Source organism: Rattus norvegicus, chromosome 9 (assembly GCF_036323735.1).
Source record: "Rattus norvegicus strain BN/NHsdMcwi chromosome 9, GRCr8, whole genome shotgun sequence".
Classification (NCBI taxonomy): Eukaryota; Metazoa; Chordata; class Mammalia; order Rodentia; family Muridae; genus Rattus; species Rattus norvegicus.
In genome coordinates, this window is record NC_086027.1 from 24053541 (window position 1) to 24066306 (window position 12766).

The following is a 12766-nucleotide window of genomic DNA, read 5'->3' on the forward strand; positions in this document are numbered from 1 at the left end:
CCTCTCTGACCTGTGTTCATTGGCCCTCTGTGTACATAGGCTCTGTATGACCCTGTGACCTGTGTCCACAGAGTCTCTATGATCTGTATCCACAGGGTCTCTATGACCTGTGTCTATGGGCTCTTACTCCTGGTCTCCCTTTTGAACCCAACCTATTGAGGTTCTCAGAATACCAGCATACAGATGGACCAAACGACTTCACTGATGCTGTAGCGCCTGTCAGGGCCATAGGTGCTGAAGGCTTCCTTCTGGTCCGACAGTCCTGAACTGTCCTTGCAACCATCACCTTCGTTGAGTGTCTCCATGTCTTCCTTTATATCCGATTGAGATCTTCACGGATGTGACTAAAATTTATGGGCTAAGGTACTAAGGTTCCACTGCTAGAGCTCCACACCTGCGAATGTTTGCAGCAAAAGCGCTCCATTGTCTCTTCCTACAGCTGAGTCTTGTGAGAGGCGGTAATAGCCCCCAACCTAAAGGCTCCAAGTACTTGCCAGAGATGTCTTGTTCTGCCTCCAAGCCAGGAGCGGTTCCAGTCCATCCCCATCCAGGTTTCTTTTGTGATTCACCCTGTGACCAAAGTGACTGCCGCCCTGGGAAAGTAGAATCACTGTAGAACAAGCTACCTACTACTCCTGTCCATCAAAATTACGCCTTCAGCATCCCTTACAAACAAAAAATCACTCACAATACAGCACAGGTATAGAATGACGATTTCATTTTTTTCTGAATGCTACCTAGTAGGTTCTTCAAACATGGCATTCCAGAACGTTCTGAAGCAGTCCAGTGTCAGGGAGAAAAATGGCCAAGCTCGACTAGCAATGTCCATTATTGATACAGAAGTGAAACATATATTGTGAATATATATGAACATAAATCCACATTATCAGTGTTTCACATCTCTGTGTTAGATGACTAGGTAAGCAAAAGGAAACAGAGAAAAGAAAAAAATTCACACCAAACAAACAAACACCAAAACCCGAAACCCAGACCTCCTGGTAGCGAGCTTATCTCTGCTCCACTTCTGTGGCACTGCGTTAAAACTCAATGTTTTCTCAAGAACTTCTGATGTTCCGTGACTGCCTTGCCCTCCAGACAAATCACCCCAGTCGTGATTTGATTGTACCAAGGCATAGCTCACCAGACAGTGCTTGTTTTCATTATTTACAGTCAATATTGTATTTTCTGGGTTAGAAAATACAAATTAAATGGAAAGTTTTTCATCTACTTGCTTGGCATGTAAATCGAAGCCCACAATGACTAGACAGTTCCCAGACTTAATAGAGAGGAAGGCTCACTCAGCGAGGGATTGAAGAACTCTTTCTCCACAGACCTATCTTCCTGCCCTTTAATAAGGAACTTTCCCGACACATATCAGGAAAGTAACTCTCTGAAGCCTCTTGATTTGGTTGCAGTCAGTTGCAACTCTGTGCATAGCTCTACTCAAGATGCTAGATTGACATACAGACTCCCTGGCATCTAACTTCCGGTGTCCCAGAAATGCATTCTTCTGTGATCAGATTTCCTGGTGGCCCTGCTTGGCACCTGCTCCTCTTTGTTGAGCACTGTCTCTTTCCTCAGTCTCAGTTAACAGCCCTGGGCAAATCACCTGCACACACCCCTTGGGTCTGACAGGAGGGGATTAGACAATTAAGAGACGATACAGGTGTTCCGAGCTGAGCTTCGGTTAGAGTTAGCTCCCCAGGAACTGAAAGCTAAAAACATCAGAGGGCAAAGGCTCCTTAATGATTTCAACACCATCCACCTGTTTGTCCTGACAGTTACGTGGCCGACCGGAAAGCGCAGCTTCACGCCACTGCCCTAGCATCTTCAACACAGAATCGCAGCAAAGATTTCTGGAGCAAGAAAAGAGAAAAATTCCAAAATCAAAAATAATATGGCCTTACGTCATCCTAATAATAGAAGACTTTACTGACTCATTCTGTGTTGGACACTCAGGGTTTGCTAAGCCAGGCTGCGTTCAGACTGTATTTATTTCACAGAGGGAAGACAAATACTTTATTATAGCAAAGATCAGAAAGACACACAAAAAAGATAAAAATAGAGACTGAATAGTAAATCCTTCAGCTAGAAGGCCCCGAGCCTTCTGTTTTAGCTGCTCAGCTTTATCACAATGACCTAAAAATAGGAGAATAGATGATGTAACAGTTTGGTGTTTTCAGGCTCCAGTCGCATGCATTTCACTTATAAAGATCAGATGTGAGCTCACTTCCACCATGCCTTCTTCATTTAAATTGCCCTGTTTGATCCGGGCAATAATTCTACCGTCTCCTATGAACTTCCCTGAGTCACTCTCGAAGACTTTTCTCCTAGGAAGCATTAGATCCAGGATTCAGACCTTGCCCTGGGAAGCCCCTTTAAACTGCTCCTCTGGGTTTCAGGAAGTTACATTTTCTTACCTGCAGCAGGCCTCCCGGGACTCCCCCAGCCCATCCCAGGTGAGGCCTTTCTCTTCTTCCCTTTTTGAAAAAGGCTTCCTTTCTCAGACACTGGTTTCCCCCTAACTGATTTTTCCAGCACTGATTGTGGCCTTGACCCGATCCAGTCATAAGTCCTCTTTCAGTTCAAGTATTAAGCTTTCTCCCAGACAGGGGCTTATCGAAAACGATACAGTAGGAATGAAAATGCATGCCCCAAAGTAGAGAGCTCCCGTTTGAACGATATCCGCTCAATAAACTAGCAGCCTTCCCTGTGGCTTTGAATCCTGAGGCCTTGTTCCCCTGTACACTTGCCACTTAACTCTAAACAGATCTCTTGGTTTCTTAGCTCATGTTAGTGATTTCAAACAACAAATACAACAGCTACCTGCTGCTCCCTGATGGACTCCACAGTGACTGAATCTGGGCCTCTGAGGAACAGGAACACACAGCCAAACCTTTGGAGGATCAATTCTTGGGGCGGGGGAACATTAAGTTACAGAGGTGGGTATGTTTTAGTCATGATGTGTGATTTTGCCTGTTCCACATGAAAACATGCACACACTCGTGCACACAGGCCCACACACATGCACTCAAGCACACACACACACACACACACACACACACACACACACACACACACACCCCATCCCCATATTTAGTGGTGGCCTTTCCATGACAGCGGCGGAAGCAGCTAGCTTTCAGTGAGCAGGCTTCGCCTCCTGCTCTGGGTACAGAGTCCATACTGTGGGAGCAGTAAAACCATGCATTTAAGTCTGGGAAGATGACTCAATAAACAAGTTCTTTCGTTCATCCAGTTTGATTGCTGATCACATGTTAGAAATGGGATCCAGTGAAATAGAACACAGGGCTTCATTTCCTGATGCCTTGTCAGGCACTTTACTATAAGTGATGGTCATCGGTCATGCATGTCTGCAGTCTCAACATTTGAGAGGATCAGGAGTTCAAAGGTAGCCTCAACTTCCTATCAAGTTCAAAGCCAGCCTGGACTACATGAGACTCTGTTTCAAAACAAACAAACAAACAAACAAACAAACACACAACAAAAATTTAAAATAAACAAGTAAAATGGAGATTTGTCATGGATTTGCTCTCCTACTGTCAAAATATGCTGAAAATCTTTCCCCACTCAGAATTTTCTTAAGTTGCCACCCATGTTAGCTTTGCCTAGGTTTTGCTGCTGTAACATATATCCCTGAACTTGGTGAATTATAGCAATGAGGTCTACTTTCTTCCTATTCATACTTTGATGGCAGGTCCCCTGCGGCTGTGCTGTGTATTTTCTCTGCTCTAGGACCTGTCTAAGGGACATGCCTTTCTGGTGACAGAGGAGAAAGTACTCTGTTGGACCAGGTGTTGGCTTTTGGGAATTTGGTGCAGCTTGCCTCACTTTTCAGGATTTGTGGGAGACAAGCAGGTTCAGTCTACTTGCCTGGGTAGGAGCAGATCTTTGGAGACAAAACCACAATATATGACGAAAATCTAGAAAACTGTAGTTATACGTTTAATACCATGAATGTGATTTCTGGCACATCGTGTCTGTGTTTTAGACACATTTTTATTCTAATGTTTCATTCATTCAGTTTGTGAAGATTTCCAGTCGTATAAAATCTACTTAGCTAATATGGTCCACATGTCAAGTGAATCGGTCAGAGAAAACGTTCTTGTCAGTAAAAACTTTTTGACCAGGAGTTGGGGACATTGCTTGGTGGTTAAAGTGCTAGCCAAGCCAACTTAAAGACATGGCTCTTGGGAAGTCACATAAATGCTGGATGAGTACAGCAGCCTGTCTGTACTTCTAACCTCAGAAAGCCAAGATGGGAATTGCCAGAGCAAGTTGCCTAATTTGACTATATCTATGAGCTCTGGGTTCGATTGAGAGACCCTGCTCTAGTGAATAAAGTATAAAAGTGATGGAGGATGATTTTTAACCTCAGGTCTGCACACACACACACACACACACACACACACAGACACACACAAACATACACACTCACACATGTATGAACACCAACATTCAGTGCACCCACACAGTGCAAAACATACATATCTGCACACATGAAAAATGTGAAATGAAAGATGTTCCCAATTGTCACTCAGTGTCCGTTGTTGGTGTATGTCGGCAGTCACCAGTCTCTGGCTCACAAGTAGACAGACACACAGCCAAAGGAACTCAGAGCTTCTGCTAACTGACATCTAGTTCTTTAGGAGGTGCTTAGCGTATGGACACTAATGATCTAGACAATGGTTTCCCCAAGGTTCATAACTAGGAATTCCTCTGGCATGCAGTTGGGTGTTTCTGGCATAGACAGACATGGTCTGAAGTTTGTTTCTGAAGGGATGGGTATAGACGGTGAGGCAGCAGGAAGCAGAAAGAAGGGTGAACAAGATCACAGAGGGTGGATGCTAACAAGCGACACCTTCCTTTGGGAAAGCTGGCTCGGGAGAGGCTACAGAACATCCTCCTTTAGGAGGGAAGGAGAGACCCAGGCTGGGGAGGGTAATGAAAGAGGAGGTGGGGATGCAGCTGGAGCAAGGCATTAACATGCATCTGGAGAGCCTTTTGGACAGGAGCCCATAGAGGACGCCTGTGTTGGTTCTGGTTTGGGGAAACATCACGTACATGGCATAGCCAGCTGATCTCAGAGCTTCAGGAATCATCGACTTTGTCTGCACGTTGCCAGTATGATTAATGCATGCTTCAGTATTCTTCTCTCTCTCTCTCTCTCTCTCTCTCTCTCTCTCTCTCTCTCTCAATGCTCTGAAAATACTTTCAGAGGACACTTTCTGTTCTGCCAACGCTGTGGCATCACTCCCACCCACCACCCTCTTTTTCCTTTCTTTTCCTTCTCTCCTTTCCTCATTTCTGGCTTTCAGCTCCATCTTGTCCCTCCCTCGCATTTCTACTTTCATCCAGTCTTGTCCCCCTCCATTCCACCCTCCCCCATTTTAATTCAGTCATGCCACTGGGTTTTCTCCTCACCTTCTCTGACCCCTGGTCTCTGCATCTTTAAAGTGTACGTGACGCCCTTCGGAGTGGTGAAAGAGGTGGTGGGTGGGAAGGCGCACAATGACTGCTTGCATGCTGTGCTGTGATCTGACTAGGGGATGGAATGCTTACCTTTCCATTCCTCAGAGAGTGGAGCATGGCTTTGTTCAGAGGTGAGACGTGTCCTTTGGTTGCTTGTGTGTCTATGCTTTCAGGCTGACCACTCCTTACTGGATAATGAAGAAGGAGGGGGCTTTTCGTCCTTGAGAGGGGTTGATTCTCCAGCTCTCAGCAGTCAGTAGCTGACCCTAGGCTATTATTTAGTGTGGGGTGTGACACCCCTAAGATTTCCCCCTTCTGTGTTAGCACGCCTTGTGATAGTGTCCGGGTCTTGATTACACAGCCACTTCTAAGCAGTCTCGTAGCAGAACCCCTGGTAGCCTTATTCCCTTCCATCCCTTCCGCCACTAAAACAGAGATGCGGGAACTGTGCTGCAAATGTGTGCATCGGGTCAGCAGGCTATACTTATATACATCAACACACACACACGTCACACACATACACACACACAAACACATACACACATACACACACACACAAACACACACACAAACACATACACACACACACACAAACACACACACACAAACACATACACACACACACAAAAACACACACACACACAAGTCATAATCAATGACGGAGAGGCTATCGGTTTGAGAGTGGAGGCACATGGCAAGGACTGGAGAGAGGAGAGGGAAGGGAGGAAGTGATGTAATTATGTTTTAATTAAAAATGTAAATAAATATATAATTAAAAATAACATCCTTGTGGTAGCTGAACCTGACCCCCTCCCAGAGTGTCCCCTGTAGAGGGGAACTTCTCTGATCAGCATCTTACCATCCCACGTGCCCCCTGTTACTCCCAGGTCCCTTAGCTGATCCTGTGTTTGTCTCATGCCCATACAAACTACTGTTTACTTATTTTTTTCCTTACTGAAATGTGAGATTCCCTAAGAGCGGAGTTGACGGCGTCCCTTACTGGCAGTATTCCTGGGCCCAGAACAAGCCATGCCTGAGGCATTTGGCCAGTTCCACAATCATTTGCTGATGAGGGGTAATCAGGATCTCTTGAAAAAATGCCCTGTTAGGCTCACTGAGAGATAAAATAGGAAGAGGAGAAAGAAGAGGAAGAAAAGGAGAGGAGGAGAAGGAAGAAGAGGAAGAAGAGGAGAGGATGAAAAGAGGATGCGGAGGAAGAAGATGAAGAGGAGGAGGAAGGGGGGAGGGAGAAGAGGAGAAAGAAGAAGAAGAGGAAGATGAGAAGAGTAGGAGAAAGAGGAGGAAGAGGAAGAGGAGGAGGAAGAGGAGGAGGAAGAGGAAGAGGAGGAGGTTGAGGAGGAGGTTGAGGAGGAAGAGAGAGAAGAAGAGGAAGATGAGGAGGAAGAAGAAGAGGAGGAGGGAGAAGAGGAGGTAGAAGAGGAGGAGGAAGAGGAGGAGGAGGAGGAATAAGAAGATGGGTAAGGTGATGGTTTGGGTGATCCACAGAATTCAGATTGTGTGACCTGAGTGGGTGGTTCAAAGCCCGTAGATAGCTGAACAACCTGAGAGAGTTGTGTCTCTGAATGTCCTAGAATATTGAAGGCCAGGAGACGTGAGAATCAGCAATGCAGAGAAACAGAGAGGTATATGTCTGTCCCAATCTGAAGGAGCCTTGGAGATGAGAAGGTGAAGTTGGGGGGCAGAGGGCCCAGAGAGGGAGGAGGCAGTCACCTGTGGTGTTTACAGAAGCTCCATCATCCTAACATGACCTGGTCTCATGGGAATCATGATCCAGAACCAGTGTTTGTTTGCACAGCTGGAAAGCCCGCTGAGGGCTGATTATGCAAGGGACATGGATCTGGGCTTTGAGAACTGAGCGACACCTCCAGGACAGAATATTTGAAGCGCCGATGGGATGCATAGCTTCTCAGAAATGTGTGCTGAGACCGAGGTTCTAGAGGCAACTTATTCTGCACAGTCTTAGTGAATCAGGACTGGTAATGTCTGATACCATAAGCCCCAGGATTTTGTCTTCTCTGCTGCTATACAAGGACATTCTTTTTTTTTTAACTTGAATATTTCTTATATACATTTCGATTGTTATTCCCTTTCCCGGTTTCCCAGCAAACATCCCCCTCCCCCCTCCCCTTCTTAATGGGTTTTCCCCTCCCCATCCTCCCCCCATTGCCGCCCTCCCCTCAACAATCTAGTTCACTGGGGGCTCAGTCTTAGCAGGACCCAGGGCTTCCCCTTCCACTGGTGCTCTTACTAGGATATTCATTGCTACCTATGAGGTCAGAGTCCAGGGTCAGTCCATGTATATATAGTCTTTAGGTAGTGGCTTACTTAGTCCCTGGAAGCTCTGGTTGCTTGGCATTGTTGTTCATAAGGGGTCTCGAGCCCCTTCAAGCTCTTCCAGTTCTTTCTCTGATTCCTTCAACGGGGGTCCTATTCTCAGTTCAGTGGTTTGCTGCTGGCATTCGCCTTTGTGTTTGCTGTATTCTGGCTGTGTCTCTCAGGAGCGATCTACATCCGGCTCCTGTCGGCCTGCACTTCTTTGCTTCATCCATCTTGTCTAATTGGATGACTGTATATGTATGGGCCACATGTGGGGCAGGCTCTGAATGGGTGTTCCTTCAGTCTCTGTTTTAATCTTTGCCTCTCTATTCCCTGCCAAGGGTATTCTTGTTCCCCTTTTAAAGAAGGAGTGAAGCATTCACATTTTTTTTTCTTTTTTCTTTTTTTCGGAGTTGGGGACCGAACCCAGGGCCTTGCGCTTGCTAGGCAAGTTCTCTACCACTGAGCTAAATCCCCAACCCCTGAAGCATTCACATTTTGATCATCCGTCTTGAGTTTCATTTGTTCTAGGCATCTAGGGTAATTCAAGCATTTGGGCTAATAGCCACTTATCAATGAGTGCATACCATGTGTGTTTTTCTGTGATCGGGTTACCTCACTCAGGATGATATTTTCCAGTTCCAACCATTTGCCTACGAATTTCATAAAGTCATTGTTTTTGATAGCTGAGTAATATTCCATTGTGTAGATGTACCACATTTTCTGTATCCATTCCTCTGTTGAAGGGCATCTGGGTTCTTTCCAGCTTCTGGCTATTATAAATAAGGCTGCGATAAACATAGTGGAGCACGTGTCTTTTTTATATGTTGGGGCATCTTTTGGGTATATACCCAAGAGAGGTATAGCTGGATCCTCAGGCAGTTCAATGTCCAATTTTCTGAGGAACCTCCAGACTTATTTCCAGAATGGTTGTACCAGTCTGCAATCCCACCAACAATGGAGGAGTGTTCCTCTTTCTCCATATCCTCGCCAGCATCTGCTGTCAGCTGAGTTTTTGATCTTAGCCATTCTCACTGGTGTGAGGTGAAATCTCAGGGTTATTTTGATTTGCATTTCCCTTATGACTAAAGATGTTGAACATTTCTTTAGGTGTTTCTCAGCCATTCGGCATTCCTCAGCTGTGAATTGTTTGTTTAGCTCTGAACCCCATTTTTTAATAGGGTTATTTGTCTCCCTGCGGTCTAACTTCTTGAGTTCTTTGTATATTTTGGATATAAGGCCTCTATCTGTTGTAGGATTGGTAAAGATCTTTTCCCAATCTGTTGGTTGCCGTTTATACAAGGACATTCTATTACTATATTATATTTTGCATTGCATTCGTTATGGTAGACTATGTTGGATTAGATTGTGATAGCCCATACACTCCCGGGCATATTTGCAGTCTCTCCAAGCAGAGAGGCAGGGGCAAGGAATGGAGTGAGGAAAGCTGAACTTCTCATCATCCTTGAGCTCCTCCTCTCCATAAGCTCCTCCCCAGCCCCAGCCACTGGCTGCAGAGCTGAACCACAGGCTCGGTTCTTCAGAAGCTCACACTGCTATGATCTAAGTGACATGGGAGGTGCAAGAAAGCAGCCACAGTCGCTGATGTTCCCATTGCTGTCCTTGGTGGCAGGCGAGGGTGAGAGGCAGTCACCTAGGCCCCCTGGTATGAGACATGACTTGGTTCCTGTGTATGCCGTTCTCTTGTGCCTGCAGGCAACAGACGGGAGCTGCCTGTCAGCAATGTCAAATTGTTTCCTTTTCTGAGGAACACCCAGTGTCTGGTGGTTAAGACTTAGTCCTGGGGTGGGAACCTGGAATGGTTGGCCTGGGCCAGTTCTCCCTCAAGGGACACTCAGTTGACAGTTCCCAATTGTTCCTGAGTGTCTGGGGTCAGGACTTACCCTTGGGACTTTCTGGACCCTGGACAGTGGGGAGGAGGCAGCTACCTCCTTATGGCTCCTCCTTCCTCCCTGTGCTCCTGTCCACAGTATTTCTGCAGAAGCCTGTGATGCTGTAGTCTGATAGCTACAATGTTCTCCTGCCTTGGAGCAGCATGGCTAATCCTGGTATCTTTTCAGATTTTTGTGAAGTCCTGGGCTGGCTGCTTTTCTTCTAATGGTGCTTTGTCCTGCCAGCCAAGTCATGTTTCACTGAGGTCATGGGAGCTGGATAATTTTACATAGGCATCTGCAAACGACAGCTCAAACTCCATCCTCCCAGTAAGTGTTGACGGTCAGAACTCCCAGGCATCCGCTTTCCAAGCCTAGCATCTGCTCCACACCTTGAGGCTTGCAGAAAAGCCCTTGTCTCCTCTGAACTCAGTTTTCCTGGATTCTGTGGGTAGACGAAGCTTTGGGTTCCTGCAGTGAAAAGCTTAGGGGTAAGTAGCCTGTTACACCCAAAGTCACCCGTCAACTGGGAACTTGCGAGAGGACCACACACTGTTGTTTTCTTTTGTAATGCACCCCTGTTGGCCCAGCCTGCCTTCCGTTAGACCTAATGTTGTGTTGTATCCGGGGAAGTTACTGTTGGCCCAGCCATGGCTTTGCCCTTGTTTTAGACAGAGGCCACAGAATAATAGTCCTCAAAGGCATCAAGAAGGAAAAATGGGGTCATTATGAACAAGTTCTCCTTCTTCTGCCTGCTTCTTCCTCTGTCGCCTGGCTGATGGGCTACAGTTTTTTCTGCGCACCTCCCTAACCCACTCCCTGATTCTCCCTATTAGAGATGCAGCGCTTCAAGCAGCTCATGGGAGAGGTCGCTGTGGCTGCTTGGGCTGTTTGGGTTTTCTGTACTAAGATTCCATTGATGAGCATTCAAGCCACTTCCCAGGGAACTTCCAAACAATTCTTCCAATGATCCCCTTGTACAAAGTGAGTGTGTAGTTCAGTGGTCTGACCCCACTGCCTCAAACATGTCTGCATTTGGACCTTCGCAGAAATGCATTGCCTAGTGTCAGTACTGTTTCTGCATCTCCAGTTAATGGAATCCTTCTGGTCCATCAAAGCCCACTTTGTTGGTGATGTTCCTCCTGACCAAGACACCTGGAAACCATGACTAGTTTTTCAGAATGTCCTTACTACTTGCTGGTAGACCTCTGAAAGAAGCCATACCATGATTGTCTCCAACAAGATGGTCTCCTCATCTACAAGCATATCCTGCGTCTAACATTCTTGGATTCCCTACAACGCCCCAAAATGTACTCCAGACCTTGGTTCCTACCAGCTTGCTGATCCCAGTTGCTTTGTGAAAACCCACTCATCCCTTCTCCCACTCCCTTGCAATTTGATTCCAGTTCCTGGAATTTCATAATAACAGAGAAGGATCCAGAAAGCTGACACCAGCCATTTCCTCTAAACAAACCCATGTTTTCACATGACACACCATGGAGCGCTCTGTAAAGGAAACACTGCATTCGGGTCCTACCGAACACATTCCGAGAAACAATCACAACGCAAAGACAACAGTTTATTTCGGGCTCACTGGCTGAGTACACGGATCTCCTTATTTGATCCTCAGCAAAGCAACAAGGTAGATATTTCTATCTCCCCAGCTTTACCCATGAGTGAATGGAGATTCAAGGGAAAACCACTGACCTCCATATCCTAAGCTGGGATGCAGAGTTTAACTCTTCCTTCGGCTGCTCCCGTACATACGGAGTTGGCCAAGCCTGATTAGCATTGTATTTCAAGGACACACTAAGGAAAGGCACTGTGTGTGTGTGTGTGTGTGTGTGTGTGTGTGTGAGAGAGAGAGAGAGAGAGAGAGAGAGAGAGAGAGAGAGAGCGAGAGAGAGAGAGAGAGAGAGAGAGAGAGCGCTATGGGGAGAGGGGTTTTAAAAGACTGCTAATGTGTCCATAGGCCTCATCCTCAAAGCTTGCTTGCAGGCCTTCTCCTTCCAATTACGTGACCAAGCTGCCTCCAATTCTAAGAGTTTGGGGAATGGAGAAAGGAAGACGCCAACCCTGGAGAAGAATAAGCTAGCAACGGTAGACCATGAGCATCCGGGTAAGAGATTGGTACCAGGGCCCAAGTACATCAGGGATCTAGGAAGCTGCCACTGTTTTTGCCAGCCTGGTAGGTAAGCTCCCTTCTGCCTGCAGAAGGATGCCTTACACCGAAGAACAGTGAACTTGATCCTTAGCATGGATGAGGAGGCCAACCAAAGAATGGCCCAGATCATGATCCCTGGGTATTGATCAGCCATGAATATTGATTGCTCAACAAGAAAACAAAACAAAAACAAAAAAAAAAAAACCAAGAAAACAAAAAATTTTTTTCTGAATTTTGGTGGGCTCTGACCTGCAGTTTTCACCTTCAAAATAACTTGACTTTTCTAAAGTGGTAATTTCATTTTCATGATAACACTAAACCGAAGCCACATGATCTGTAATTGGAAGCAGGTCTTGGGCTGTTGCTTTGCCAAGAAACAGTAAGAAACATGCTTATTCCACTGCTTTGCTTCAGGCACTCAGCAGTTTTGGATGCCTGGGCAGAATACAGTTTTTAAATAAAGCCAACCTCTAAGAGATGGAGGAAGGGTTAGAAACGAGAGAAGGGAGGGTTTTTTTCCCCCAAAGCGAGGAAAATAATACTCTTTATTTTTGTGTGCGTTTGAACTGTCCAATCCATCTCTGTCAGCCTTTCGGGATGGGTTTAATTGGGAATCATCCCTGTGCCTTGGGGTTCGGGGCGTGAGCGTGGCGGATAATTCTGTTTTCAAGCTGGCAGAACCCTCTGCTACCACCAGTGACAGCTTGGGATGACATCGTGAGGGAGATGGTGAATTGCCCTTCGATGTTTTTCCGGTTCCTCTTCAGTCAGCAGGATTCACTGTGCTCACCGTGTCCCCGGGAGCAACAGGCGCTAAGAAATCCTTCCCCAGAATTATTTTAACTATCTTGGGTTTTTTGTTTTTCCCAGAGACTAAGCCACC